Source organism: Scyliorhinus canicula, chromosome 23 (genome assembly GCF_902713615.1).
Source record: "Scyliorhinus canicula chromosome 23, sScyCan1.1, whole genome shotgun sequence".
Classification (NCBI taxonomy): domain Eukaryota; kingdom Metazoa; phylum Chordata; class Chondrichthyes; order Carcharhiniformes; family Scyliorhinidae; genus Scyliorhinus; species Scyliorhinus canicula.
Genome location: NC_052168.1, coordinates 6,381,079 through 6,406,482, shown reverse-complemented (window position 1 = coordinate 6,406,482; position 25,404 = coordinate 6,381,079). Strand labels below are relative to the sequence as shown.

General features: G+C 50.6%; 1 protein-coding gene across 3 annotated transcripts in view; it reads left to right on the top strand.

Moving 5' to 3' along the window:
• Positions 1-25,404, top strand: part of LOC119956424 (neurotrophin-4-like) — a 107,575-nt gene that overhangs the window by 67,142 nt on the left and 15,029 nt on the right. The window lies entirely within an intron of this gene.

The following is a 25,404-nucleotide window of genomic DNA, read 5'->3' as shown; positions in this document are numbered from 1 at the left end:
CAGAAAGAGGGGGGAAAAAACAACTTCATCCACTTTAAACTGTTCTTTTTTTTAAACAATCTGGATTCTAGTCACTTGATACTCTTGTGTGGCACGGATTATTCAAGGGAGATGTTTACCCTTTAAAACTCCTCCAGTGGAAAGCTCTCTATTCAGGTCCACGTCTCCCCCCCCCCCCCCCCCCTCTCTCTTTCTCTCGGTGGTCTCTTTTGCTCATTGACATTCTTGTTGGCAAAGTTTTCACCTTTGCCTGGACTGCGTCTGGGGATGTGAGGTTCAAGCAGCATTTTGTGTGCCTTGTGTGAACAGACATATTCCTCCTCCCCCCCCCCCCCCCCCACAATCTTCCCTTCCCCTCCCCTCTCCTTCCCCTCCCTCCCTACCTCAACACCTACCCCACTCCCTGGGCTCTTTACATGGCCTCTGGGCTTCTGCTGCTCAGCACCTGTTTACCGACTGTTTAGTGCTTGAACGTGTCCTGTGATGTCCCACTCAGAATGTGTTTCCTGATTAAATACTAAACACTCCCTGATTTTTTTTCAGAAGAAGTGGTTTGGAATTTATGTCGTTCTCTCTTTCTCATTCTCTCAAGACGTTTCTTTTGAGTGTGTTGCCTGGGGGCTAACTTGTCTGGAACCCCTATGCGAACAGTTGGGCAGAATGAACTGTCTTCCCCAGGCGGCAGGTGTGGAACTTTAATAGGATTTGCAACCTGTATGTGTGTGTGTATATATCTTTTAAACCCAACTACTGCCCCTGACCTGCTCCTCAGCAGTGACCAGGGGAAAGAAGTCAGGATTTATTTAATACCAAGTCAAGCTTGCTTCCATGATCTGTAGATTTGTACTTTTGCTTGCTTCTGCCTGGGGCTGTGGGCTACCTCAGAATTGAACTGAATGAGTTGCATTGATGTAGCGCCTTTCATGACCACAGGACCCACCAATGCTTTACGGCGATTGAAGTGTTTTTGTTCTATGATGTGGAGATGCCGGCGTTGGACTGGGGTGGGCACAGTGAGAAGTCTTGCAACATCAGGTTAAAGTCCAACAGGTTTGTTTGGAATCACTAGCTTTCGGAGCACGGCTCCTTCCTCAGGTGAGTGAGCTGCCTGAGGAAGGAGCAGTGCTCCGAAAGCTAGTGATTCCAAACCAAGCTGTTGGACTTTAACCTGGTGTTGTGAGACTTCCTCCTGTTGTTTTTTTTAAGTAGAGTCGCTGTCCGAAGGCAGGAAAGGCGGCGCAAAGTAAGATCCCACGAGCAGCATTGTGATGATGACTAGTTTTTTTTCTTCGCTATAAAAGGTGATGTTGGTCAAAGGATAAATGTTTGTCGCGAAAGTGGGGAGAGGTCTGATTCTGTATTTACCACCAGAGAAAGGGCCAGGACTGAACAACATCTGATCCCAACTACAGCGTCTCCGACAATGTTGCACTCCGACAGCCCTGCACTGGATTGCCTGGTGCCTGCTCCGCTCAAATCTCCAGATTTCATTGGCTGCGATTCCTGGGGGGGGGGGGGGGGGGCATTGGAGGGGGTGCCTCTGACTCCCGGGTTGAGGGGTCACCTCATTAACAACAATTTGGCGGAGGAAAAAAACACCCTCTCTGCCACATTTATAGAATCGTAGAATTTACAGTGCAGAAGGAGGCCATTCGGCCCATCGAACCTACACTGGCCTTTGGAAAGAGCACCCTACTTAAGCCCCATGCCTCCACCGTATCCGCGTAAACCCAGTAACCCCACCTCACCTTTTAGACGCCAAGGGGCAATTTAGCATAGGCAATCCACCTAACCTGCACATCTTTGTGACTGTGGGAGGAAACCGGAGCAGCTGAAGGAAACCCACGCGGACATGGGGAGAACGTGCAGACTCCGCACAGTCAAAATAACGGGGAATTTATTTTGCACCTCGCAGCAGGAATTCAGATAGAATGCCAGCCCCAATGTATTTCCCAAACCATGGAGCTGCTTCCCCCATAGAGCTTCCCCATCCCATAATCCCATAAGACATAGGATCAGAATTCAGCCAATTGGCCCATCGAGTCCGCTCCGCCATTCAATCATGGCTGATATCTTTCTCATCCCCCATTCTCCTGCCTTCTCCCCATAACCCCTGATCCCCTTATTAATCAAGAACCTATCTATCTCTGTCTTAAAGACACTCAGTGATTTGGCCTCCACAGCCTTCTCCCAGTTTTGACCTATCAGCTATTTACAATTAAATACATATTGAGCAACATTGGAAGGACAAACCGTCTGCAAAGGAGCAGGAGGTGCGAGGGAAGAAGGTCTTTTCCCTGGTTCGGTGGGGGGGGGGGGGGGGGGGGGGGGGGGGGGGGGAATGGTGGATGGGTTGCAGAACCAGGGGTCGCAAATGCAGGAGGCGGGGCAGACCACTTAGGACCACTGCAGAAGGCTATGAAGGCCAAGTCGCTGAATGTATTCAAGAATGAGAGCGATATTTCTTTTCGGACATTGATGGAAGGAAGGGACATGGGGAGAGCATGGGAATATGGCTCGAGATCAAGGATCAGACCCGACCACGTTGAATGGAGTAGCAGGCTCGAAGGGCTGAATTACCTACTCGGGCTCCTAGTTTCAATGATGTGTTTGGGATCGTAGAATCCCTACAGTGCAGAGCAGGCCATTTGGCCCATCAAGCCTGCATCGACCCTCTGAAAGAGCACTCCATCTAGGCCCACTCCCCCAGTTGGACAGGGCAGCTGACAGAGGAGGTGGGTGGCACGGTAGCACAGTAATTAGCACTATTGCATCATGGCGCCAGGGCCCCAGGTTCGATCCCCGGCTTGTGTCACTGTCTGTGCGGAGTCTGCACGTTCTCCCCATATCTGCGTGGGTTTCCTCCGGGTGCTCCGGTTTCCTCCCACAAGTCCCGGAACATGTGTTGTTAGGTGATTTGGACATTCTGAATTCTCTCTCTGTGAACCCCAACAGGTGCCGGAATGTGGCGACTTGGGCCTTTTCACAATATCTTCAGTAATAAAGACTATTTCTTCTATCTTGCGATCCCTGCAGCAAGCTCAGGAATTGGGCTCCGTTGTGTGTCAGTTCCTTTGTGCAGTCCCGTGGGTTCACTATTGAAACCCGCCCACTTGTTATTCAGGCAGAGGCAGCAGCGACTGCATTGGAACCAGAAAGATCCCACAACCAGAAATGGGGTTGAACGGCCCGTGGGGTGCGATATTTCCTTCAGTGGAGGTTGTGAGATACCCTCTTGAATAGAAAATGTTGCCGAGCGAGCGGCACGTTGGCGCAGTGGTTAGCATGGCTGCCCCACGGCGCCGAGGACCTGGGTTCAATCCCACCCCGGGTGACTGTCCGTGTGGAGTTTGCACATTCTCCCCGAGTCTGAGTGGGTCTCACCCCCACAACCCAAAGATGTGCCGGGTAGGTGGATTGGCCATGCTAAATTGCCCCTGAATTGGAAAAAGAAATAATTGGGTACTGTAAAATTAATTTTTTTAAATGTTGCCGACAATTTTCGGCCCCCTCACCCACCTCCCCACCCCTCTCACCCTCGTCCTCTGCCCACCTTCCCGCCACCCCCCCCCCCTCCCCCCCCCGCCCCCCCATTCCTCAAAATAGTGAATCGTTCCAGGGTAACAGATCAACATTGTCTGAAAGACAGCAATTCTCACAGCATTGTTCTGTAGATGTACGAGGCAAGTTTTTTACACAGAGGGTAGTGGGTGCCTGGAACTCGCTGCCGGAGGAGGTGGTGGAAGCAGGGACGATATTGACGTTTAAGGGGCATCTTGACAAATACATGAATAGGATGGGAATAGAGGGATATGGACCCAGGAACTGTAGGAGATTTTAGTTTCGACGGGCAGCTTGGAGGGCCAAAGGGCCAGTTCCTGTGCTGTACTTTACTTTGTTCTTTGTTCTATTTGAAATGCCATTGTATACGAAGCTACGGGCCAAGTGCAGGAAAATGGGATTGGCATAGATAGGGGCTTGATGTCTGGCACAGACAGGATGGGCCAAAAGGCCTCTTTCTGTGCTGTAAATTTCTATGACTCCTCAGGTGCCTCTCCCAGTCACATTACCTCACCTAAGCTGACATCCTGTCTACTTGAACGCTAACACCGAGTGATGACAGGCTACCCCATCATTGGAGAGCTGTTCCAGCCAATCCCCGCTCAATAATCTCCTTTAAACGCGTGCTTCACAGTTAGAATCTGAGATAGCGATTGGGGCGTCAACCAGGATCGTTTACACAAGGCCTCATAACACGCTGACAGCTGCGTCCTGCTATTGGAGCAAGCGCGTGGATCAGGAATGTGTAACACTCCTTCCTCTGAGTCAGTGAAGGTATTGGTTCAAGTCCCCCACCAGACACTTGGGCACACAATCTAGGCTGATGTTGCAGTACTGAGGGAGTGCTGTTGGAGGTGCCATCTCCCTGGTCGGACATGAAACCTGAGGCCACATCTGCCCTTTTGGGCGGTTTGCAAAGAGCCCACGGGCATTACTTTGAAGATGGACGGAGCGACCCTTCCCCTCTCTTTCTCCCCCCACAGTTGCTGCCAGACCCGCTGAGCACTCCAGCGTTTTCTGTTTTTATCACTAAAGTAATGGCCGATCGTCTCTTACTGGGAGCTTGCTGTGCGACATGCCAACGCTGCGCTTCAAAAGTGCTTCACTGGCCGCAGAAACACTCTGGGACATCCTGAAGTTGCGAAAGGGGCTACGCAAATGCGGGTCACCCTCCCATTCGAAGAATACTTCCAGTAACGCTGGTTAGACCTTGGTTGAGGGAAGGAATGTTTATTGAACGGGAGGTTTGGGGAGCTGTCAGACACGCACTGGAGTGACTGGCTTGGTTGAATCCAGTCTGAGCTCCATTCACGACCACATTAACCACTGTGATGCTTGCTTGTGATGTGGTATCTAAGTTGTGTTCGTAGAATATTATTATATTCAAATGTTGTGGTTTGAGGGGTTAGCTAATATCTCTGAATAATCTCCATTGGTTTGCTGTGTACAGTAAAGTTAGTAATCCCTGACCAAGGGAGGAAGTTGTGCTTTAATATAGAGCTTTAATAACCCCTAATAGGATTAAATGCTTTTGCTTTTGAATCTAGTGATCTTGGAGAGGGTACAGCAGGATTCAGTCGTATGCTGGGCCTGAAAGGGTTAAAACAGAAGTCTGTTGAATCCCTACACTGCAGAAGGAGGCCATTCTGCCCATTACATCTACACTGACCCTCCGAAAGAGCAAGCTACCTAAGCCCACTCTCCCACCCTATTTCCGTAACCCCTAACGCCACGTAACCTTTGGACACTAAGGGGCAATTTCTCATGGACAGCCCACCTAACCTGCACACCTTTGGACTGTGGGAGGAAACCGGAGCACCCGGAGGAAACCCACGGGGACACGGGGAGAACGTGCAGACTCTGCACAGACAGTGACCCAAGCCGGGAATCGGGGGAGGTGATGGTGATCACCCTCGGCAGAAACGGAAAATCCACCGGCAGAATGTCGGCTGGGCAATCCCACCATCAGTATGCATTCCCTCGAGGTTGAACGGTGATCTGATCGAAGTGTTTAAAAGGATTCAACAGGGGAGGCAGAGAGAAACTATTTCTTCCAATGTGGAAATCCACAGGGTGGCGGGGGCAAAGATCTTCAAATCAGAGCTGGGGTAATTCAGGGGTGTAATTGGAGAAGCACTTTCCCACAGAATGGGTGGTGGAAACCTGGAACTCGCTCCTCCAAAGCCTGTAGTTGCTGGGGGGGGGGAGGGGGGGGGGCAACCTGCCCAAGCTGGGACCATCCCAAGATGCCGGTTCCCTTCCTGGCCGGATTTTATTGGTGGATTTTAACCAGCCCCCCCCCCCCCCCCCCCGTCCCTCAGTTGGAGCTCTGCGCCCCAAGGGGAGATCAATCAGGTGGTTCCCTTGGCTCTCGTGGGGGTTACAACAGCAAGAACAGTATAGGAAATGGTGCAAGGTGAGTAGGTGGGACTGAGGCACAGATCAGAGATGCTCCATTTGGCAGGACTGGTTTGAAAGGTGAAACGGCTTCCGTAATGCTACGTAATCCCTTTACAGAGGGTCAGGATTTGGCTTTAGCAAGTGCATCAACTCTTGCCTTCATTACGGTTTGATTTGGATAACCTGCCTACGACGAATTGAGAATGTTAAACTTCCCAAAATCTTCCTTGAGGTCCCTTTTAATGCACGGCGTATCTGGCTTTCTGCCTGCTCGGTGGCGAGGAGAGTGAGATACCCTCAACAGGGCAGGAAGATCCCAGATCCTCGGCCTATGCTGATCGAATTGCTGCAGTATGTCTCCACAGATCACCACGGTATCCTTGGCTTGCTTGTTGAGGCAAAGATGTGAGGGCTCCTGCTCTTAATCATGACCAGGTTTCCCTTAACTGTCTGCTCACAATGAAACTGGCATTTACATAGCCCCTTTAACAAAGCTGAACAAGGCTGTGACATTACGGTTCATCCAGGGGAGTCCGGGTTACATAGAAGCATACATAGAAAATAGAAGCAGGAGGAGGCCATTTGGCCCTTTGAGCCTTCTCTGTCATTCATTAAGATCATGGTTAATCATCAAGTTCAATACCTGACCCCCCCCTCCCCCTCCCCCTCCCCCTCCCCCTCCCCCCCCCCCCCCCCCCCCTCCGAATCCCTTGATCCCTTTAGCTCCAAGAGCTATACAGTATCTAAATCCTTCTTGAAATTACACAATGGTTTGGCCTCAATTACTTTCTGTGGTAGCGAATTTCACAGATTCACCACCCTCTGGGTGATGGGATTTCTCCTTACCTCAGCCCTAAAAGGTTTACCCCTGATCCTCGAACCATGACTCTAGTTCTGGTCTCCCCCACCATCAGAATCATTCTTTCTGGAGCGGCGCAGTGGTTAGCACTGGGACTGCGGCGCTGAGGACCCGGGTTCGACCCCGGCTCTGGGTCACTGTCCGTGTGGAGTTTGCACGTTCTCCCCGTGTTTGCGTGGGTTTCACCCCCACAACCCAAAAAGATGTGCAGGGTAGGTGGATTGGCCACGCTAAATTGCCCCTTAATTGGAAAAAAAATAATTGTAAACTCTAAATTTATTTTTTAAAAGGAACATTCTTTCTGAATCTACCCTGTCTAACCCTGTTAGAATTTTGTAAGTTTCTATGAGATCCCCTCTCACTCTTCTAAACTCCAATGAATATAATCCTAACTAATTTAGTGTCTCCTCATATGACACCCCCGCTACCTCAGGAATCAGCCTGGTAAACCTTCGCTGCACTCCCTCCATAGCAAGAACATCCTTCCTCAGATAAGGACACCAAAACCGCACACAATACTCCAGCTGTGGCCTCACCAATGCCCTATACAATTGCAGTAAAACATCCCTATTCCTATACTCAAATCCTTTCACTATGAAAGCCAACATACCATTTTGCCTTCTTTACTGCCTGCTGTACCTGCGCGCATTCTTTCAGCGACTGATGCACAAGGACACCAAGGTCTCGCTCAGTTTACACCTCTCTCAATTTACACCCATTCAAATAATAATCTGCCTTCCTATTTTTGCTACTAAAATGGATAACCTCACATTTATCCACATTATACTGCATCTGCCATGCATGTGCCCACTCACTCAGCCTGTCCAAATCCCGCTGAAGCATCTCTGTAGCATCTGCAAATTTGGAGATAACACATTTAGATCTCTCATCCAAATCATTAATATATACTGTGAGCAGTTGGGGTCCTAGCACAGATCCATGCTGTACCCCACTAATCACTGCCTGTCAATTGGAAAAAGACCCATTTATTCCAACATTTTGCTTCCTGTCTGCTAGCCAGCTTTCTATTCATCGCGATGCACTACCTGCAATCCCACGCGCTGGAACTTTACATAGAAATCTGCTATCTGAGACCTTTACGAAAGTCTTCTGAAAGTCTAATTAAACCACATCCACCGGTTCTCACCGGTTCTCGCTTTCCGTGCACGTTGGGGCTGTTTAGCACAGGGCTAAATCGCTGGCTTTGAAAGCAGACCAAGGCAGGCCAGCAGCACGGTTCGATTCCCGTATCAGCCTCCCTGAACAGGCGCCAGAATGTGGCGACTAGGGGCTTTTCACAGTAACTTCATTTGAAGCCGACTTGTGGCAATAAGCGATTTTCATTTCATTGTAGTCTGGAGCTATGGTAGAGATTACAGCATCCAGGAACCTCTCCCATTCTTAACGAACCTCCATTGGCATTTCTTGGAAGAATTTGAAGGTTGATACCCAACCTGTTTGGCTGTGCTATGAACACACCTACCTTGGTCATCAAGTCCTGGAGTGGGATTTGAACCCAGAATATCTGACTCAGAGGCAGGGACGTTAAACCACTGCGTCACATGACCTTCAGTGCAAGGGTGTCATTAGACACAAATTTAAAAATAATTAAATTTAGAGTACCCAATTATCTATTTGCCAATTAGGGGGCAATTTTGCGTGGCCAATCCACCTAACTTGCACGTCTTTGGGTTGTGGGCATGAAACCCACGCAGATACGGGGAGAATGTGCAAACTCCACACGGACAGTGACCCAGGGCCAGGTTTCGAACCCGGATCCTCAGCGCCGCATTCCCAGTGCTAACCACTGTGCCACGCGCCGCCCCATCAGACACAAATTTGACACAAAACCACTTTATTTATTTATTTTTATAAATTTAGAGTACCCAATTCATTTTTCCAATTAAGGGGCAATTTAGCATGTTCAATCCACCTAGCTTGCACATTTTCTGGATTGTGGGGGCGAAACCCACGCAAACACGGGGGGGGATGTGCAAACTCCACACGGACATTGACCCAGAGCCGGGATCGAACCTGAGACCTCGGCGCCGTGAGGCTGCAGTGCTAACCCACTGCGCCATCGTGCTGCCCACATAACCACTTTAAGGGATGTTGAGGCAGGTGGACTTTGGACAGTGGGGAGGTTATAAGGAGCTCTGTAGGTGGATGGGTGTCCATTTGAGAGAGCAGAGGGTTAACATCTGTAAAGAAGGGCAGATAGGTTTAGGGAGGGGATTCCAGAGCTCAGGGACCCAGGCGGCTGAAGGCGCAGCGGCAAATGGTGGAGCCATTGACCGGGAATGCTTAAGAGGCTGGAATTGGAGGAGCGCCGAGATGCCTGGGAGCTGGAGGAGGCTGTGGAGATAGGAAAGGTGCAAGGCTGTGGAGAGGTTTCAACACAAGGATGAAAACTTTTAAATTGGGAGATGCTTCACCTGGCAGTTAATCTGAGGTGCACTGGCCACCTGAATAAACTGGTGGGGAACTCCCAACTCAAGTGGATCTGTACCCCTGCAAGAGTCAGCATGTATTGCAGAGAATGGGGGACGTCTTTCAGCATCATTAAGTTATGTCATGGTACCAGTTACTCATTAAGCGAAGCACACATGATTAAGACGTGTATTTTTCCAGCATTTTCAATTTGGAGTATTTATTTATCTTCACTGGGATTGTTTTTTTTTAAGTGGTGTCAAATCTTGTGGATCATCAACACTGGCAGTGAATCAAAATCAAAACCTTGTGTTTCTGGAGCACCTTTTCAGAATCTCAAGACGTCTTAAAATGCTTCACAGATAATTCAGTTCTTTTGAAAAGTAGTTGCTGTTGCACTATGGGAAACATAGAACAGTACAGCACAGAACAGGCCCTTCGGCCCTCGATGTGCCGAGCAATGATCACCCTACTCAAGCCCACGTATCCACCCTATACCAGTAACCCCTCCCCCATTAACCTTACTTTGACACTAAGGGCAATTTAGCATGGCCAATCCACCTAACCCGCACATCTTTGGACTGTGGGAGGAAACCGGAGCACCCGGAGGAAACCCACGCACACACGGGGAGGACGTGCAGACTCCGCACAGACAGTGACCCAGCCGGGAATTGAACCTGGGACCCTGGAGCTGTGAAGCATTTATGCTAACCACCATGCTACAGTGCTGCCCCATGACCTAGCAGTCAATTTATGCAGAGCAAGCTCCCGCTAACAACAATGAAATAACGGCCGCACAATCTGCTTGAGATGTTAGATGAGGGGTGACTATTAGGCCTGAACTCCTCTGGCTATTTTTTTGCAATAGCGCGTGGCTGGGGTGGGTGTCCATTTGAGAGAGCAGAGGGTTAACATCTGAAAGACAGCACCTCCAATTCCAGCGTCAGTTAAAATACTTGTACCCAAGCTCTGGGCGGATCTCGAAGTCACAAACTTCTGACTCAGAGGTGGCCGACTGAGACGTTAACATTTTGCTGTATTTAGAACATAGAACATACAGTGCAGAAGGAGGCCATTCGGCCCATCGAGTCTGCACCGACCCACATTAAGCCCTTACTTCCACCCTATCCCCGTAACCCAATAACCCCTCCTAATCTTTTTGGACACGAAGGGCAACTTAGCATGGCCAATCCACCTAACCTGCACATCTTTGTTTCAAACACGAGCTTTCGGAGCACTGCTCCTTCCTCAGGATGTATCAGGGTTCACCTGAGGAAGGAGCAGTGCTCCGAAAGCTCGTGTTTGAAACAAACCTGTTGGACTTTAACCTGGTGTTGTAAGACTTCTTACTGTGCTCACCCCAGTCCAACGCCGACATCTCCACATCATGCACATCTTTGGACTGTGGGAGGAAACCGGAGCACCTGGAGGAAACCCACGCCCACACGGGGAGAACATGCAGACTCCTCACAGACAGTGACCCAGCGGGGAATCGAACCTGGGACCCTGGCGCTGTGAAGCCACAATGCTAGCCACTTGTGCTACCGTGCTGCCCAATTGAGAACTGTTACATTTTACAAATCGCTGTAACACTGTTAACAACTTCAGGCAGAAGTCCCTTAACCCATATAGCCCCAATTATCTAACGGCATTCTCTTTGGTGCACCTCCATTAACCCTGAATCCCAACATAGGAACAGGAGGAGACCATTCAGCCCCTTGTGCGTGTTCTGTCATTTTGGTTCGATCGCGGCTGGCCTTAACCTCATCTATGCGCTTTGATTCCACAACTCTTCCCTCATCTCACAAATATACATTCACTGAAAATAGAACCCTGAGATTTATCAAATAATTAACATTTGATTGCTTCCTGTTTTATCGTCAGCAGGCATTTTATGTGCTGTGTTTTTAAACTCAAGGTTAATTACAAAGAACAAAGAACAATACAGCACAGGAATAGGCCCTTCGGCCCTCCAAGCCTGTACCAGTCATGATACCACCCTTGGCCAATACCCTCAGCACATCCTATTGCAGTATCCCTCTATACCCATCCGAGCCCACCAACGATTCTACTTTCTCAGAAGACTGAGGAAATTTGGCGTGTCAGCTACAACCATAAGACCATAAGACATAGGAGCGGAAGTAAGGCCATTCGGCCCATCGAGTCCACTCCACCATTCAATCATGGTTGATTTCAACTCCATTTACCCGCTCTCTCCCCATAGCCCTTAATTCCTCGAGAAATCAAGAATTTATCAATTTCTGTCTTAAACCCTCACCAACGTCAACAGATGAACCATAGAAAGCATTCTTTCTGGTTGTATCACAGCTTGGTATGGAGCCTGCTCTGCCCAAGACCGCAGGAAACCACAAAAGGTCGTGAATGTAGCCCAGTCCATCACGCAAACCAGCCTCCCATCCAGTGACTCTATCTATAATTCCCGCTGCCTCAGAAAGGCAGCCACCATAAGGACCCCATGCACCCTGGACATACTCTCTTCCACCTCTTTCCGTTAGTTTGAGGTCACGTACCAACCGACTCAAGAACAGCTTCTTCCCTACTGCCATCAGACTTTTGAATGGACCTGCCTCGTATTAAGTTGATCTTTTCTCTACACCTTGCTATAACTTTAACATTATATTCTGCAGTCTCTCCTTCCTTCCCTATGTACGGTATGCATTGTTTGTACAGCATGCAAGAAACAATACTTTTAACTGTATTCTAATACATGTGACAATAATAAATCAAATCAAATCAAAAATCCATGAATTTGTCGAGATGCCTTTTGAACGCCGTTAATGTATCGGCTTCCACAACCTCTCCTGGCAACGCGTTCCAGGCACTCACCACCCTCTGCGTGAAAAACCTGCCTCGCACATCTCCTCTAAAACCTATGCCCCCTGGTGACTGACCCTTCCACCCTGGGAAAGGTGGAAAGGTGACTGACCCTTCCACTCTGTCCATGCCCCTCATAAACTTGTAAAAATCATTAAATTTTTAATTCCAGATATTTTATTGAGCTTGAATTCCACAATCTGCTGTGGTGGGATTTGAACCTGTGTTGCTGCTGATCATTGCCCTGGATTACTAGTCCAGCAACAATCTCACTCCGCCACTGCCTCCACTAGAGATGGGTGTGAGATTGCACATTCTCCCCTGTGTGTGCGAAGGCCTCATCCTCACAACCCAAAAATATGGGCAGGGTAGGTGAATTAGCCACGCTATATTGCCCCTTAATTGGTAAAAAAAAAAAGAATTGCGTGCTCCAAATTTATTTTAAAAATAAATAAATAAAACAGATGGGGATGAGAACTTTTGACCCATTGTTGTCTTATGGACCCTGAGTTTAATTTTAATCTGGGTGCGGTTCAGTCCAGACAAGGGAAAGTGAGAGACGGGTTAAAAGATACTGAAACTGCAATTGCAATGCTTAAGAAATTGCGCAGGACTCCATCATGCAACCTCAGTCAAATGTTGTTTGTGCCTCATATTAGGGGAGGGGATGGTCAGGGATAATGGAGATGCACCAAAGGGGACACTAGATATTGGGTTGGATGGGCCAAGGGACTTCTGCTTGAAGCACTGCTATAGCGATTTGTCGAATGTGAAAATTCTCAATCCAGCTATGAGCGAAACGTGAATCACCGCCGGCAGTCTTACGACATCTCAGAACAGAATTCCATTCAAGGTTTTGGGCAAGAGGTGCAGTCATTTTGTTACACGGGGTGTGTGGAAGTGACTTGGAACTTGCTGCTTAAGAGGTATTATTTTCGAAAGGAGATTGGATCGGCACCAGAGGGAAATAATAATAATAATAATCACTTATTCTCACAAGTAGACTTAAACTTGTAGGGTCGGGCTATGGGGGAACAGGGTGAGGGAGCGTGACTGACTGGGCTGTTCTACTGAGAACCAGCATGGATTTGATGGGCTGAAGGGCCTTTCTTCTGCCCTAAATGACATGATGGCTCCATTGAAGTGGCTGAATATCTACCGATAGAAATGCGCTGTGGGTGCGGGGGGGAGGGGGCGGTGGTGGTAGTGGAAGGTGGGGGGGGGGGGGAGGTCGCCGTTGGCGCAACCGGAAGATCCCGTCAGCGGGAAAGTCCAAAAAATGTCGGCCAACGTTTGAGGTCGACGACCATCCATCAGAAAGCAAGAAGTTCTATTTAAGGTCATTAATCTTAAACGTCAACTCTGTTTCCCTCTTCACAGAGGCTGCCAGCCCTGCTGAGTATATCCAACATTTTCTGTTTTTTAATCGTCTCTCAATTGATGTTAAACCGACTGGCGTAGACACTCCCTGAGCAGTTCCTTCCCCAATCTCCTTAGTGTCCTGTGTTACTGACAGTTGAGCCGGTAATAATGTCAGACAGGTGACCAAAAACATAATCAAAAACATGGCCAAAAGTGGTGGTTTTGGGTGGCAATGGTTAGCACTGCTGCCTCAATGCGCTGAGGACCCGGGTTCAATCCCGGCCTCGGGTCACTGTCCTGGTGGAGTTTGCACATTCTCCCCTTGTCCGTGTGGGTCTCACCCCCCACAACCCAAAGATGTTAAGGTGGCACAGTGGTTAGTGTTGTGTTATGTACTCTGGGATAACACATGCTGCAACTCGATGGAGCTTTGACCAAAAGATACTCCAGACTTTGAAGTGGATTCAATGTGATTTATTGAACCATTCGCACAGTTCTCTATGAGTTCGACTCACCTGCTGATCTTGCTACAGTAACTCAGTCTAACTAACCAGTCTGCTCTAAGCCATGTGGTGGGTGTGATGCTTCTGATCTGCCCCTGTCCTACTCTCTAAGTGTTGCCTGTGGAAAGAGACAGAGCCTGTGTGCCCTGTCCATATATATGGGTTGTGTAATGCCCCTTGTGGTAGTGTCACCTCTGGGTCTCTTGGCTGCCCATTGGTCATGTCCTATTCTATGTGTTCATTAGCTGTATGTCTGCATGTCATGACGTCTCTGGTGCTCCCTCTAGTGTTCACTTAGTCGTAGTGTATTTACATTCACCCCTTGCGTATTTACAGTGATGCATATCACCACAGTTAGCACTGTTGCTTCATAGCACCAGGGACCCAGGTTCGATTTCCGGCTTGGGGTCACTGTCTGTGCGGAGTCTGCACGTTCTCCTCGTTGGTCTGCGTGGGTTTCCTCCGGGTGCTCCGGTTTCCTCCCACAGTCCAAAGATGTGCGGGTTAAGTGGATTGACCATGATAAATTGCCCCTTAGTGTCCAAAAAGGTTAGGTGGGGTTACTGGGTTTCGGGGATAGGGTGGACGTGTGGGCTTAAGTAGGGCACTCTTTCCAAGGGCCGGTGCAGACTCGATGGGCCAAATGGCCCCCTTCTGCACTGTAAATTCTCTGATGTGCAGCGTAGATGGATTGGCCACACTAAATTGCCCTCTAATTGGGAAAAAATAATTGGGCACTCTAAATTTATTTTTTTTAGGAAGTGGGGGTCTTTAATGGAGGAAAGAGAGCCGGAGAGGGAATCTCGGAAGTTAGGGTCCGGACAACGGTGGAGTCAAGGCCCCACAAGAGATTTAAATTGGCCTTGCTCAAAATGCCAGCATTAGACGAATGCAGAGACTTGGGAGGGATGCAGTGTTGGAGTTAGGGCGAGGATCGGAGAAGCATTGAACGCAAGGCCAAGGCTCGCATTAATTACTGGTACTAAGCATCAATCCACAATAACGATTAAAAGTGACTTCCTTGCTATTACCATCAAAAGGAATGTCAGGACAGGCCATCAGGACCAGGCGCCCTCGGGAACCTCGGGAAGCGTGAGAATTTGACTGCGGCAGGGTTGAAGTGCCAGAGCCCATATTAAAAGATTAAAAACTTTGCGCAGAGCAAAGTAATCGGGGCACCTGGTTTCGATTACTGTACAGAGCCAGGGCAGGTGGGGAGCATGTTTTATTTCTTAGCACACTGGGCTAAATCGCTGGCTTTTAAAGCAGACCAGGCCAGGCCAGCAGCACGGTTCAATTCCCGCACCAGCCTCCCCGAACAGGCGCCGGAACGTGGCGACTAGGGGCTTTTCACAGTAACGTCATTTGAAGCCGACTTGCGGCAATTAGCAATTTTCATTTCATTTCATTTCTTCACTCTGGGCAGTTTCAAGTGCGCCTTTCCAGAAATAGTTCAGGAAGTGTTCTCTCAAAGGAGGGAGATTGGCTACTGCAGAATTAAAGCAATGTGTGCGAATGAGAGCTGCTCTGGGTTTTCCAGCTCCCTGTCATCGAATATAGATGTTTTCTTGCCAGCAATTGCAAACAGAAATGGCTGCAAGTGCCTTGATGGCTCTGCGGTTTTAAACGTGTCACACAGCTTTGGAAGGAGGAATGGCCCAGCCGCAGAGCCCTGCAGGAGCTGCTGAGCTTAGCGGGGCATTAAGGAGGGGGTGGGGGGGGGGGGGGGGGGGCACGAGGATTGATGGTGGGGCAGAGATATGGTGGAGGGCAGAGGGGGCTGGAAGAGGGAAGGATTTAACCAGTGCTGCCCGCTCCTTTAAGTGCGTGCAGCGTCAGATTGACAGCAGGGTTGGGCAATGCTGTGATGCACCCAGTGGTCAACCAGCCGGCATGATCGCAACGCCACATGGGTGACCAGCACCTTCAGGAGAGCAACGTAGAAGAGGGGAGCAAGTCATTGAGAGAAAATAAAGATCTTGATGTGGAAACAGGATGGTACAGATGGACTCATCATGTAACCAACTCATTGATCATGCGGGAAATGGCATTCACAAAGACAATTTATTGCTCAACCCCAGAAGTTTCAAAGTGCCTAGCAACCAGCAAAGTGCTTTTTCAAGAGTAGGAAATGCAATTTGTGCACAGCAAGCTCCCACAAGCAGCGATGTGGTCGTGTCCAGGTAACCGGTTTTCAATGATGTTGGCTGGGGGATAGATCTTGGAGTCAGGGAGAGCACCAGCCTCTCATCTAAACAATAGCACCTCCAACAGGACTCTCTCAGTACTGCACTGGGGATTTGGTCTGAATTTCTAGCTCGTGCCTCTGGAGTGGGGGCTGCAAACCCACACCCATTTGGCCCAGGGGTGAGAGCGCTTCCCACTGAACCATTGCTGGTCTCCAATGACAGCCCCTTCCTCAGAGGACAAGGTCAGTTAGGAACTTGCTCATCTGATTTGATGTTTTTACAATTAATTTCCGGGATGTGGGCGTCGCTGGTTAGGCCCAGCATTTATTGCCCATCCCTAGTTGCCCTTCAGGTGGTGAGCTGCGTTCTTGAACGTCACAATCCTTCAGGTGTAGGTACACCCACAGTGCTGTTAGGGTAGGGAGCTCCAGGCTTTTGCCCCAACGACAGTGAAGGAACGGCCGATATATTTCCAAGTCAAGCTGGTGAGTGACTTGGAGGGGAACCTCCAGGTGATGGGGTATCTGCTGCTCTTGTCTATCTAGATGGTAGTAGTCGTGGGTTTGGAAGGTGCATTCTAAGGAATCTTAGTGAGTTGCTGCAGTGCACCTTGTAGACGGTACACACGGCTGCCACTGTTCATCGGTGGTGGAGGGTTTGAACGTTTGTGGAAGGAGGAGCAATCGAGCAGGCCTGGTAGGTGTCGAGCTTCTTGAGTGTTGTTGGAGCTGCACTCATCCAGGCAAGTGGAGAATATTTCATCACACTCCTGACTTGTGTCTAGTAGATGGTGGACAGGCTTTGGGGGGTCAGGAGGTGAGTTACTCGCCGTAGGATTCCTAGCCTTTGACCTGCCCTGGTAGCCACAGTATTAATGTGGCTAGTCCAGTTCAGTTTCTGATCAATGGTAACCCCCAGGATGTTGATAGTGGGGGATTTAGCGATGGTAATGCCATTGAATGTCAAGGGGCGATGGCTAGATCCTCTCTTGTAGGAGATGGTCATTGCCTGGCACTTGTGTGGCGCAAATGTAACTTGCCACTTGTCAGCCCAAGCCTGGATATTGCTGCATTTGGACATGGACTGCTTCATTATCTGAGGAGTCGCGAATGATTGCATATTTTTTTGTGGCATTGTACTTACTGTGGGGTGAGTAAGAAACACGGGTGCAAGATACAGCACCATTGTTGCCCTGCGTGACTCCATTCACCTATTACCCCTGTTTTACCTGACCTACATTAGCTTATGGCCAGGCAACATTTTCGTTTAAAAATTGCCGTACTTGTTTTCAAATCCGTCCATGTCCTCGGCCCACCCTATCTCCTCTCTCCCCACAATCCTCCCTGATCTCTGCGCTCCTCTAATTCTGGCCCTGTGGGCATCCACCATCGTTCCGCCATTGGTGACTGTCCATAGACCTCCCCCACCCACTCCCTGCCAACCCCCCCCCCCCCCCCCCCCCCCTCCCCCCACACCACCCTCCACCCAAAACCTCTCGGCCTCTCCACCCACTCTCCTCCTTTAAGTCGCTCCTTAAAACTTAACCCTTTGACCAAGATTTTGGTCACCTGACCATCACCTGACATGGCTTGTTGTCATGTGAAGCGCCTTTGGGGTGTTTTATCATGTTAAATATAAGCTTTCGCTTTTAATAAGGATGGTTCAGCTAAGTGTTTCCACGTCGCAGACCCATAGTTTAAACCCGATGACAACTGAACCCCTTCCTTTGACGGGCTCACGCAAAGGCGCATTGCCTTGTTCCCAGGTTTAGATTTTCATCCGGGAGTAGGTGCTTGCGAAATGCAGCTGGTGGGCAGGCCAAGTGGAGGACAGAGAGCCTTGGACAGTCTGGGTGGGGTACACACTGGCAAGGTACAGGATCCCTGTGGAAGGACAGCCCATGCTGCCAAGGTGTCAGGCGAGAGGAGTCTTGCACTAATATAGAAGCTTTCACAATCCCAGGACCCCCCCCCCCCGTGATGCACTTTACAACCAATGACGTATATTTGAAGTGGCTTAATGAGTGAGAGATTGAAATCCATGCCGTGCGAAAATGCAGTGATACATTTTGATTTGAAAGCGTGGGGACCTCTGACAGGATGGCGATTTCCCAGAATATCTTCATTCCTAACAACCCCCAGAGTGATGGAAATAAAGTGGTGTTAAATTCTGAAATTGCATTTCCATACACAATATTCCAGTTGGCAGTGCTGATTGGTTCTATCACCGATAGGCTGGTTACACTGTTGTCAGGTCAGTTCTCCCACTGATGGTTAAGCCCTGCGGACAGAGTAATAGGTAGTCCCAGGGTCTGTCTTATTCGACCCACACTGTGGGTCCTGCTATAGGCTTGACCAACACAGGCACAGTCAGTGTCATTCAGGGGCATGATCAGTCTTGGGACAGTCAGTGCCGCGTCAGTTCTGTTGCTAAGGTGATCAAAACGGGTATTAGGACCAGAGAATCCAGAGATCTGCTTTCACTTAATTTCACTTTAACACAGCAAGCCGATGATCAGAACGTAGCACGTGCTCATCCCCTAGAGCTAGGTGGTTGTGAGTTCAAAATCCCACTCCTCTTAGGCAGAAGATGAAGGGCGGGATTCTTCGGTGGGTAACTCCGGCGGGAAGGAGTGGCGTGAACCACTCTGGGTGCGGAATCCTCCGCACCTTCAGGGGCTAGGCCGGCGGCGGAGTGGTTTGTGCAGCGCCGGCTGGCGAGGAAGAGGCTGGGCGCCACGGAAACCGGCCCCGAAGGGCATCCGCCGGCTGGCGTGAGCTGGCACATGCACGGGAGCGCCAGCGTGTACTGGCGTTATCCCAGCGCATGCGCAGTGGGGTTCATCTCTGCGCCGGCCATCGCAGATCGGTACACCAGCCAGCGCTGAGGAATAGAGTGCCCCCACGGCACAGGCCCGCCCGCGGATCGGTGGGCTCCGATCGTGGGCCAGGCCACCATGGCGGCACCCCCCAGGGCCGGATCCCCCCGAGGACCCCGGAGGCCGCCCGCGGTGCCAGGCACCGCCGGCAAATACCTGTCGTAACATATGCCGGCGGGACCCGCCGAAAACGGGCGGCCACTCGGCCCATCGCTGGCCGACCAGCGCGGCGCGATTCCCGCCCCCGCCAAATCCCCGGCTCCAGAGAATTCGGCAGCCGGCGGGGGCGGGATTCACGCCCCACCCCCACCCCCACACCCCCCTGGCAATTCTCCGACCCGGCGGGGGGGTCGGAGAATCCCATCCGTAGTCTCTCATTCCGAGGATCATAGAATCCCGACGATACAGAAGGAGGCCGTTTGTCCCATCGAGTCTGGGCCAACCCTCCAAAAGAGCACTCTACCTAGGCCCACTCCCCTGTCTATCCCCATAACCCCACCTAACCGTGCCCCTGTGGACACGAAGGGACAATTTAGCACAGCCAACGCATCTAACCTGCACATCTTTGTGAATGTGGGAGGAAACTCCAGAGCATTCGGAGGAAACCCACACAGACCGTCACCCAAAGCAGTCCACGCTCACACCTTGATCCTAAAGATCCCAGGAACACTATTCAATGAAGAGCAGGGAAGTTCTAATATTAAATGAAAACAGAAAACGGTGAAAGCGCTCTGTGGGTCTGGCAGCATCTATGGAGACAGAAACCAGGGGCGGGATTCTCCGACCCCCCCGCCGATAATTTTCCGACCCCCCGCCGGGGGCTGAAGTCCCGCTGGTTCTTTGCCAGTCCCTATGGCGTAGATCAGACTAGGCCCCTTACCAGCGGGCTCCGGGGTCCGGGGGGGGGTGCGGAGCGATCTGGCCCCGGGGGGTGCCCCCATGGTGGCCTGGCCCGCGATCGGGGCCCACCGATCCGCGGGCGGGCCTGTGCCGTGGGGGCCACTCTTTTCCTACGCGTCGGCCGGATCAGCCTCCGTGATGACCGATGGCCGACGCGTGTGTGAACCCCCCCTGCGCATGCGCGGGGATGACGTCAGCAGCTGCTGACGCTCCCGTGCATGCACGGACCCGCGGCGGCCGGCGGAGGATCTTTGGCCCCGGCTGGCGCGGCCCCAAAGGCCTTCCACGCCAGCCGGCGGGGCGCAAACCACTCCGGCGCCGGCCTAGCCACTGCTCCGCACCTTTGGGGCGGGCCGACGCCAGAGTGGTTCACGCCATTCCATCCCGCACGGACCTCCCGCCCCGCCGGGTAGGGGAAAGTCCCCCCCTCAAGTTTCTAATATAGGTGCCTCAGCCAACATGGCTGAATAAGGATGATCCAATTGCAGTGCTATTTGTGGGATCTTGCTGTGCACACATGGTTTGTCATGTTTCCTAAATTGCAACAGTGACTGCACAGTAAAGTATTCTGTTGTTGGCAAAGCGTTTTGGAGAATCCTGAGGCTATGAAAAGCGCAATAGAAATATAAATTCTTTCTTTATGTCCGCTTTGCAGGTCTGGAGTCAACATGGAAAGTCTCCATGCTCTCACAGTCCGAGCCACTTACTGAACTGATGTTGAATTGACATGGTGTAGCGTCTATGTGTGCATGTGTGTCTGGGCATTTATGTGCTTTTGTGTGCGTTTGTGTGTGTGTTTATGTGTCTCTGTATGTGTGATTATGTGTATTTGTGTGTGTCTGTGTGTGTGTGTCTGTGTGTGTGTGCCCGTGTGTGTGTTTGTCTGTCTCTGTGTGTGGGCTTATATGTGTCTGTGTGTGTGTGTGTTTGTGTGTTTCTGTCTGTGAGTTTGTGTGTGTCTGTGTGTGTCTGTGCGTCTATGTGTTTGTGTATTTGTATTGTCTGTTATGTTTGTGCCTTTGTTTCTGTGTATGTCTCTGTGTCTGTGTTTGCGTGTCTGTGTGTGTGTGTCTGTTTGTGTGTCTCTGTATGTGTGTTTGTGTATTTGTCTATGTTTTGTCTGTTATGTTTGTTTCTGTGTGTGCCTTTGTGTCTTTGTCTGTGTGTCAGTCCGTGTATGTATTTTTCTGTATGTGCTTTTGTATGCATGTGTGTCACTTTTGTGTGTGTGTGCATGTGTGTTTCTATGACTGATATGTCATAGTGTTGTGGTTCTGTTAGGTGGCTACCCGTGCAGATTTAAAATTTGAATTCAGTTTGCAATTAAAATCTGGTGTCAGGCAGGAGATGCCATGAAGCCGCTTGTTTGTTTGTTGTTTACAGCACAGAAGGCAGCCATTCAGTGTCTGTTGCGCTCTGCCCCCTGATTTGTCCTCCCAGACGAGCAACCTGGCTAGTCCCATTCCCCAGCCCCGTCTCCGTAGCCCTCTAAATTCATCACTTTCAAAGATACATCCAACTCTCTTTTGAAACCTCCTGTGGAATCCACCTCCATCATTCTCCAAGGCAGCGCATTCCAAACCCCAACAACTCTCAGAGTAAAGAGGTTTCTCCTCATCTCACTCCCAGCTCTCTTGCTGACCATCTTGTGACCCCCTAGTCACTGACACACCAACGAGTGGAAACGGAACATCCTACTTTTACCCTGTCAATATTGTTCAGAATTTTGGACTCCTCAATAAGGTGGCCACTTAATCTTCTCTGCTCCAGGGAGAACAAGCCCAATTTCTCCAATCTTTCCTCATTCCTCATTCCTGGTATCATCCCAGTAAATCTCCCCTGCAATCTGGTGGATTGTTCAAGGAGCCAATGGGGCTAATCTGTGCCCCGATGGGAAAGGGCCTCCAACCGAACTTGGAAGTCCCCCCGATTCCATCAGGACTGATCTGTGGATTTAAAGAAACATTGCGCTCGAACTGAGCGTCTCGCTCGGCCAGTTCACAGGGAAGCTAAGATCGCTGGGGGTCTGGAGTCACATGTAGGTCAGACCGGGTAAGGACGGCAGATTTCCTTCACTGAAGGGCATTGATGAATCCGATGGGTTTTCCACAACAATCAGTGGTAGTTTTACGCTCACCGTTCTTGACACCCGATGCCAGATTTTATTCAGCAAATTATAGATTCTACCAGCTGCCAAGACGGGATTTGAACCCATGGCCCCCAGAGCGTTAGGCCGGGCCACTGGATTGCTGGCCCAGCAACGTTACTGTCTTCCTGTGGGCATCTTGCTCCCCGGCCCGATAGGGCGGGTTAACGTTAGGGCCTGACGCCATGGCGGCGGGGTCAAAGGGGATTAAGTGGCTGTCTTTTATTTTTTTCACCGCCTCTTAATCTTTCCTGGGCGGAAACCGGAACTAAAAATCAGGTCCGTTTTTTCTACGGTCTGCACCTCCCTACAGCACAAAGGGACAGATTTAAGGTGATTTGCAAAAGAAGCAGATGTGTGATGTGTGAGGAAAAAGCTTTTTCACACAGCGGGTGGTTAGGACCTGGAATGCGCGGCCTGGAGGTGTGGTGGAGGCAGGTTCAATCGCGCATTCAGGAGGGTGTTGGATGATTACTTGAATGGAAACAATGTGCAGGGGTACAGGAGAAAAGGCAGGGGAACGGCACTAAGACATGGTGCTCGTTTGGAGAGTTGGTGTGGACCCGATGGGCCTCATGGCCTCATTCCAACAATTCTATGATCTGGGCAGTAGTTGACAATTAGGAATTTCCTGAGTGATAGCAATTTAGCCTGTACCTGACCTCGGGAAAAGCCTATTTGGAACAGTTTGATTTTCTGGGTTTAAAGGCAGAGATCTGAAACATGGTCATGCCAATAAGCAATGGAATAATACAATATGGATAACGCTGTTGTGGTCTAGCCCTGATTTGTCCTCAGCACCATCACAAGATGTGTCAATTTGATGGTTATATTAGAAGCTTGGTTAGATTACAAAATACTGTCTGGTCCCCTTATTACACGTGGAGGCAATGGAGAAGGTGCAAATAAAAGATTAACTAGGGTAAAGTCAGAATCGCGAGGTTATACCTGTCAGGAGAGACTGAACAGGTTGGGCTGGGCTGTATTCCCTAGAAAAGAGAATGCTGTGGGGTTTAATTGATAAAGGTCTCTACGATTGTTTTTGAAAAAATTTTTTAAAATAAATTTAGAGTACCCAATTTTTTCTTTCCCAATTAAGGGGCAATTTAGCATGGCCAATCCGCCTAACCTGCACATCTTTGGGTTGTGGGGGAGAGGCCCACGCAGACACAGGGAGAATGTGTAAACTCCACATGAACAGTGACCCGGGGCCGGGATTGAACCCGGGTCCTCAGTGCCGTGAGGCAGCAGTGATAACCACTGCGCCACTGTGCCGCCCAGGTCTTTACGATTGTGAAGGGATTTGATAGGAAGGACGTAGAGAAGATGCTTATGGTCGTCCAACACCAGGGGGCAAAAATGGTTAATCCCAAATCCAATTGGGAATTCAGGGGGAATTCTCAGAGAATGGTTGAGTTGAATAACGTGGACACAAGGGGCGGGATTCTGCGTGAACCACTTCGTCGTCGGGCCGCACCTTCAGGGGCTAGGCCGGCGCCGGGGTGGTTTGCGCTGCGCCGGCCGGCGGGGATGGGGCTTGGCGTCACGCCAACCGGCGCCGAGGACGAGTTGGCGCATGCGCGGGAGCACCAGCGTGTCCTGGTGTCATCCCAGCGCATGCGCAGGGATGGTTCATCTCCGTGTCGACCATGGCGGAGGACCACAGCGGCCGACGGCGAATAATAGAGTGCCCCCACGGAACAGGCCTACCCGCAGACCGGTGGACCCCGATCGCGGGCCAGGCCACCGTGGGGGCACCTCCCGGGGCCAGACCCCCCCCCCCCCCCGAGGATGTCGGAGGCCGCCCGTGCCGCCAGGTCCTGCCGGTAAGTACCTACTTTAATTTACGCCGGTGGAACCGGCCTAAAACGGGCGGCCACTCGGCCCATCACGGGCCGTACAATCGGCAGTGGGATTCACACCGCCCTCTGGCGATTCTCCGACCCGGCCGGAGGGGGGGTGCGGGGGGGGGGGTAGCTGGATGAACACATTCTCTGTCCAAGAATCCCCACTGTTGTTCACCCTCTGGCTCAGTAGCCCCGCTCCGGATCTGGTTTTCCCATGGAACGTTTCCCGCGCAAATCCCTTTCCGCCGCAGAGGTGCAACCTTGCTCCAGACTCCTCCTGACAGACGTGCAGTGTAACTGTCGGTCCCGCGCAGCTTCAGTGCAGTTTGTCTGCAGCCTCGCGCAGCAGCCATGTCTGTTGGTCCCCTACCATCTGTCGCTCTCCACACTCCTCACCGTCACCCCCCTCTGATACATCCTGAGCTGCAGTCCCAGCCATTACACTGGTGTATACTGCTGTGAACAGCATTGGGACTGGTTTAGCACAGTGGGCCAAACACCTGGCTTGTAATGCAGAACGAGGCCAGCAGCACGGGTTCAATTCCCGTACCGGCCTCCCCGAACAGGCGCCGGAATGCGGCGACTAGGGGCTTTTCACAGTAACTTCGTTGAAGCCGACTTGTGACAATAAGCGATTATTATTATTAACTGGCTGCTTCATCAACACTACTGTACTTAATGACCTCCACCTTTGGAGATTAATACTCAGAAGATTCAGATGGTTTGCAAATGAACAGCAAATCTCATTAAAACTGGGAGAGAAGTCTGGTGAACTGCCTGTTGTTGATTCATGTGCGGAGGTTAAAAAATCTGTTACTGTAATTGGTTGGGTCTGTTGCCTGGAGCGAGTTCCATAAAGTTCCTGATGTGTGTGCGCGTACCATGACACACACTGGTTACTATCTGCTGCTTAAATCATTGCATTCGCCAATACCAAATAAACATAAAAGAGTTTGCATTTATATACTGCCTTTCATGACCTCAGGAGTGCTGAGCAGTTATTGAAGTACTTTTGAAGTGTCGTTGCTGTTGTAATGTAGGAGAAGCAGCAGGCAATTTGTGCACAGCAAGCTCCCACAAAGAGCAGGGGGTTAAATGGGCTGCTGCACTACTTTAGTGATGTTGATTGTAGGATGAATATTGGCCTCGGCAATGGGAGGATTCTTCTGCTCGGAACACATCTGAGAGGGCCTCCGTTTAATATCACGTCTATCTGCCCTGCCAGATGGACACATTGCAATCCTGGACCAGATCCCAGCAGTTGCTAGGATACCGGCCAGAATGGCGGCACGGTGGTGCAGTGGTTAGCACTGCTGCCTCACGGCGCCGAGGCCCCAGGTTCGATCCCGGCTCTGGGTCACTGTCCGTGCGGAGTTTGCACATTCCCCCCGTGTCTGTGTGGGTCTCACCCCCCACAACACAAAAAGATGTGCAGGCGATGTGGATTGGCCATGTTGAATATCCCCTTAATTGGAAGAAAAAGAATTGGATACC